The sequence below is a fragment of the Ursus americanus genome, chromosome 2 (genome assembly GCF_024610735.1).
Source record: "Ursus americanus isolate L20-20 chromosome 2, mUrsAme1.1.p, whole genome shotgun sequence".
In the NCBI taxonomy this organism is placed as follows: Eukaryota; Metazoa; Chordata; class Mammalia; order Carnivora; family Ursidae; genus Ursus; species Ursus americanus.
In genome coordinates, this window is record NC_142128.1 from 104,837,179 (window position 1) to 104,843,419 (window position 6,241).

The 6,241-nt window shown below is 45.6% G+C and overlaps 1 long non-coding RNA gene across 2 annotated transcripts; it reads left to right on the forward strand.

Annotated features, from left to right (window-relative positions):
- Positions 1 to 2,181: 2,181 nt before the first annotated feature.
- Positions 2,182 to 4,551, forward strand: LOC148110703 (uncharacterized). Of its 2 annotated transcripts, none has more exons than XR_015726543.1 (3): positions 2,182 to 2,575; positions 2,855 to 3,014; positions 3,133 to 4,551. It is a non-coding gene; the product is annotated as an uncharacterized LOC148110703 (long non-coding RNA). The 2 variants fall into 2 exon arrangements; XR_015726542.1 differs by having other exon boundaries at positions 2,182 to 2,499.
- The last annotated feature ends 1,690 nt before the right edge of the window (positions 4,552 to 6,241 follow it).

Below are 6,241 nucleotides of genomic sequence, written 5' to 3' on the forward strand. Positions count from 1 at the left end.
CAAAAATGCGTAATTTTAAAACATGCTGGACACAAAGAAAGTTTTATGGCTATAAATTATTTAATGTAACAAACGGACAGTGAAGAATTAAATGTGCTAGTTTGTAGGGTTTCCCAGCAATCATCTATCACTTACACAGAAACTTCTGACCGTATGCCGATGGCAGACTCAGGAAGGAAACAGCTAAATTGAAAAAAGATGCTTGTTCTTTGGTGGGTCAGAGTCCACAGTAGGTCAGTGTGGAGAAATTCTCTTCCTCCAGATAACGCACATTTCAGCAGAAATTTCACTTTTCCCAGAAAACAGTCTTGCCCTTTTAGACCAGATCTTTTTTTTTTTTTTTTTTTAAAGTAACCTCGACACCCAGCGTGGGCTTGAACTCATGACTCTGGAGATCAAGAGAGATCAAGAGTCACGTGCTTTACCGACTGAGCCAGCCAGGCTCCCCTAGACCAGATCTTTGACTTGTGTTTCCCATAGAGTTTTGTCTTCATCTCTTCAGATCATTTATAATACTGTATTGAAATCACGTATTTCCTTTTCTGATTCTCCTATTGGGACCAAGCCCTGATTCTCACTTTCTATGGTGTCTTCGGCACTGCACATAGTAGATACTCAAAAACTATTTGTGGATGAAATAAATGCATGTGTAAGAAATGTATATGTGTGCACACACACACACACACACACCCCAGGAACACCAGACACTGAGAGAGGAACCGAATGTGCAGTTAAGAGTGATGGACGTGGGGCGTCTGGGTGGCTCAGTTGCTTAAGCGTCTGCCTTCAGCTCAGGTCATGACCCCTCGATCCTGGGATCGAACCCCACATGGGGCTCCCTGCTCATCAGGGAGTCTGTTTCTCCCTCTGCCCCTCCTTACCCCCCACTTGTGTTCTCTTTCTCTCTCTCTCTCAAACAAATAAAATCTTAAAAAAAAAAAAAAAAGAATGACGGGGGCTCTGGGAACCCAGATGAGTTGGTGGTAACTGAAGGCTGGGTGCACTGAGGAAAGAAATTAGAAATTTGAGCCATTCTGGGCCTTGAACGGTGAGTGGTAGGAGGTTGACAATGATCGGGCCAGAGGAGGAGAGCTGCAGATCAGCGTGGGACGCACTGAGCATAAAAGCCACTCCTGAAACTGTCCTTGGGCGTGCCTGTTGGGTCAGATTCTGAGAGCATTAACTTGTACTCTACACTTCGTTCTCACCTCTCCTGTGTGTGTCACCCACACAGACAGCACAGACTCTTGAGTTTTCCTGGAAGCGTTTGCCAGACCATCACAGCCACACGCTTCTCTGTGTGCGTGCGTGTGTGTGTGTGTGTGTGCGTGTGCGTGCGTGTGTGTGTGTGCGTGCGTGTGTGTGTGTGTGTGCGCGCGCGCGTGTGTGTGTGTGTGTGTGTTGTTCCAGCTGCGGCTTTTGCCCAAAAGAAGATCTGATACACCAGCCCACCTCGTCAACTTCATCTCGTTTTGAAACAATTTAAAATGCTTTCTTCATCTCAATGCCTTGGATTTTCTTTGCTCTATTGTTCCTGTGCAGTAATTGTGTTGCTCATGGAAAGGACAATCTGATGGCGTAGAAACATGCTATAAATAAAACTTAATTATCACTGTATTTCCTCTGCCTCTCCACGTTCCTGAGCAGAGCCAGTGGACATCTCCAAATACACGATGAAGAAGATGTCTGTTGCTACCAGGCCCGGGGCTCACCTGCCCCCCGAAGGCTCTGAAGGAGGCAGCAAGGACTGCTGCTTCTCCATGCCCACACCACGGGGCACCAGCTCACCAGAGGGAGGTGCAAAGTGACAAGTTGGCAGGGGACTTGGTTTTGAATGAAAGACATTATTGTACACAGCCCGAGACAAAGAGGAGACATGGGTGCAGGCGGGCGGCAGAGTCGAAATATGGAGGATTTGGACTCAACCCTGCCCCCTGCGTTAAGAGAAACCTCTCCGAAAGAATGAATCAGTATAATCAACAAATCAGGGCAGCGTTCTAGGCAGTTAGTTGCCAAGGCTGGTGTGCAGAGTGTGTTAATTAGCACATGCTTTTATTTCTTCTCCCTTCTACTGGCTAAGCTTAATATAGTAACACACATGGTTATGTAAAACCATTAATGGCCGTATTCTGGCAAGTTTTTAAGCATCAGCAAGTGGAGGGGGAAATGCAGAGATCAAGATCTGCCTGTGTAGTGTTCGTGCTCCTGGGTCACAGCGGCGGGGGGGAGGGGGAGGGCAGAACAAGCTGGCATGGGGCAGGGCGGGGGAGACGGAGGGTGGGCACACTCAGCTCCCCCTCTGCGAGCGGTCTAGTGAACCCCGTGCCAGACACGGGTCAGGAGCAGGGGAGAATATGTGTCTAGGTCCTGGGGTTACTTGGGACTAGGAGCTTAGTTAGGTAGCAAACTGGACTTAACTTCTCTACAGTGTTGCTCTGTGTCTCCTGGCTTCAAAGAGATACAGTAAAGATAAGGTTCAGCAAAACTTCACAAATGAAGGTATAATGCAAGTCAGGTGGGGCTGGTACTGAGCTCGCATCCACCCAAGAGCTCACTGGTTGGGCTCTGAAATACGGTCAGTTGAGACAAAACCCAGTATTTGCATAAGAGCCAACACATCTTGGCAGTTAGGTTCAGAAATAATTTTTTGTGTGTGTGAAAGTGATAGCTCATTTATTAATGCATTGATTTAAGCCAAAATGTAAATAATTCTAAGTGTGTGTGGCTTGAGGCAAAGGAAAGCTTTTTATTTCAAAATTTCCATTCACTCAGTAATGTCTTCCTTCTGTGGCTCTTGTGTGATGCTTACCCTTTGTCCACGGGTCTGTTTAATTTCATTTCATTCTGCAAACAGGGCAAAGAGGACTTTCCACCAGGGAGAAGAGCGGCCGGTGGCATTTGGCAGGTGCGTGTGGGAGTGAAGCACTACAGCACTTGCTTTCAACCTACTGACCTTGACCTTGAGCTTGGACTCCTACCCGGGACCCTGTCAGCTTTCACGTCGCCCCCTGCAGGTGAGCACTAGATTCATGCCGAACAATGGCCGTGTGCGCCCAGCTAAGGCGCGTACAGCGGCGGTCCTTTCTGACTGTGTCTGATGAGCATAAGGCAAGGAGTTCCTGCTACTCACAGGTGCACCTGGAGCCTGCCTTCCAGACAAACTCCTGAGCGCGGCGTTGTTCTCTGAGGGGGAGCGGATCCAGCTGGCAGCTTCTGGAGAGCCCAGCGCCTGAATCAGCCCTGCTTTACGCCGAGTGCCTGGTGCCAGGACCTCCCTGTCAGACGCTGAGGTGGCAGATCCTACCGAGGTCTGACCCGCGGGCTTCCTGCTGCGACACGAAGGAGGGCAAGGAGAGATGTGGGCTTTCTGTAACTCAAGGCAGAAAATTCTGCTTGCCTCAGACTTGTAAGAAGATGTAGAGGCTATTTTAAGGGGTTCAACTGAGCCTGGCGAGTCCAAATTGGATAACTGGACGCACAGCTGTTATTCCCGAATAAGCTTTCACTCACATAATTAGCTCCCCCTCACGCTGGGCTCTGAGCACATCCTAGATTTGGTTTGTCAAGATGGAAATGCTTTAGTGACCACAGGAGCGAGAAGCATAACCCCAGAGGCAATAGGAATGAATGGGTGCAGTCAGGGAGTTGGCAAAGACGTCGAGGGTCACTGTCTACCTGGCTCCAAGCTCTGGGAGCTCCTCGTGCGGCACTGAGAACAGAGAAGGCATGCGACTATGGATGAGGGCAACCAGTGCTATGACTGTTTCAAGGGGTTCAAAAGCCATTAATCCAAGATGGCTTTGAAAAACGGCTTCCCGAAAGACCTGACCTGTGAGCTGGGGCTGGAAGGAGAGCGCCAGCTGGAGGGGAGGCAGGTGGGGCAGAGGGAGGAGGTGGTGCACATAGACTTAGAGGACCTGAGCCTGTCACCCGCCAAGAACACGCTAAAAGACTTTTCCCTCCATGGTCCTGTTGCCTCTGGAGGCTGATAGCGTGAAGGGTTGACAGCATCAAAGGTGTATATTGGGTGGGCTTTAGGACACACTTTCCTTGTAGGGGGGATTTCCTCTGTCTTGTGATTCTACTGTCTTTTGCGACCTTGAGTATTTCTGTGTCTCAGACCTAAGTGCCACAGCCACGTTGTCCCTTACCAGGTAAATCTGGGGTCCAAGGTCATTCAGAAGAATGCTTTGGGCTATTGGATATGTCTGATTGGGGTGGAAGTATAGAGAAAAGAAGGTTTCAAAAGACATTTCCCAGTGTGCTTCTTACCATCTGTAAAATGGGCTTAGGAATACCCAGTCTCTTTTTCTCATACATAGGAATGAGATGAAATGAAATAAGCTACCTCAAAGTGTTTTGAGAGGAGATAAAAAAAATAAAATGTTTAGGGGCGCCTGGGTGGCGCAGTTGTTAAGCGTCTGCCTTCAGCTCAGGGCGTGATCCCAGCGTTCTGGGATCGAGCCCCGCATCAGGCTCCCCCGCTGGGATCCTGCTTCTTCCTCTCCCACTCCCCCTGCTTATGTTGCCTCTCTCGCTGGCTGTCTCTCTCTGTGTCAAATAAATAAATAAAATCTTTTAAAAAAATAAAATAAAATATTTAAAATTTTAATTCATTTATTACTAGTTTAATTTATTATTAATTACACTTTAAAGGAGAGCCATAGGATTTTGACTTACGATAACATCTTGTCTTAATTAAACACTTGTTACATGGTAATCTGAAGGTATTACTGTTCACTTTACCTGATTGGTGAGTATTAATGGCTGGGAAAGATTGCACAGATTTCTAGATTCAAATAAAAGCTGAGAATTGTTGGGTGAGTAAATTGTGGTATTTATTTTCAATCACATTCTCTAACTGTGTCCATGTTTTTCTTGGAATTCACTTAGTAAATTTCCATCTTCCTGGCTGTCAATCCGCTTCCGAGCAGACTAACTGGGAGGGGCTGCATTATGATATTGCTTACAGACTGTTTCATTTGGAAGATTGTTTTTAACAAGTTGGAAAGTTGGATTCCAAGTTTAAAGTGTGCAGAAATGAGAGACCTTATAAGTTATATGCATTGTTTTAGGTTACAAAATTCTGAAACATTGGAAACGTATGTAAACATCAGTTTTTCAAATGTTCTCATCATCACTCAAGTTTTTTCTCTTGAAAATTTGTTTTTCTCACTCATTTCTCTCAAAAGTCACCTTTACAGTGAAGGGATCGTAATTGCATTTGTTTTGTTAAGAGTTTTTTTTTTAAAAAACATTTTGTTTTGTTAAAGATTTGAAATATTTGTGTCTCTATAGAAGAAAAATGTCTAACTCATTTACAGAGCATCAGCTCATATATAAAATATGAGGAAGGCTTAACTTTTTATAGTTTTGGTTTATTATCTCTCTATGTAAAACTTCTATCTCTTCTTCCTATGCCCTAATGAATCATAAGGGTTGTGCACACCTACTTTATCTTTTAATTTTTTAAAAGATTTATTTATTTATTTATTTATTTATTTATTTATTTATTTATTTAAGAGAGAGAGAGAGAGCACACAAGCAGGGGGAGGGGCAGAAAGACAGGGAGAGAGAGAAAGAGAGAATCCTCAAGCAGACTCCACTGAGCAAGGAGCCCAACACGGGGCTTGATTCCAGGACCCCGAGATCATGATCTGAGCCGAAACCAAGAGTTGGACACTAAACCAGCTGAGCCCCGGGCGCCCCCCACACAGCCTGCTGTAAGAGTTACAGAAAGGACAATTTGTCCTACCTGTTAGGAAGCCGGGAAATTGCTACTGACAAGGCACCATGCGGTGGAAAGCTTTGGGTCCTATCTTCTATTGACTTAAGTATGTCACAGAAGACAACAGGTCCTCAACCTCCCATCTCCAACCTGTGTTTATCCCACTGGTCACTGAAACACCCCAGCTCCAGTCTGAAGTGAGGTCCCTTCCTTCTTACCCATCTATGACTCTCACCCACTGCCCCACGTAGGTTCTCAAGATCTCAGTGCTTCCCACAAGTCATCAGATTCATGAGACTACACTTAAAATTCATTACTGTTTAGGAGCAGAAGGCATACAGTTTTGTGAGTCAGAGTTTCCTCAGCTGTAAAGAGGCTTCGACTATATTTCAAAGATCCTTTCTAAGGATTTAAGAATTTTTCTAAATTTTCTGACTCTCCCTGAGCAAAGATGTACCAACTCAGTTAATTTGAATGCTTCCACTAGCTCCTCTATATTCTCAATAGAAATAC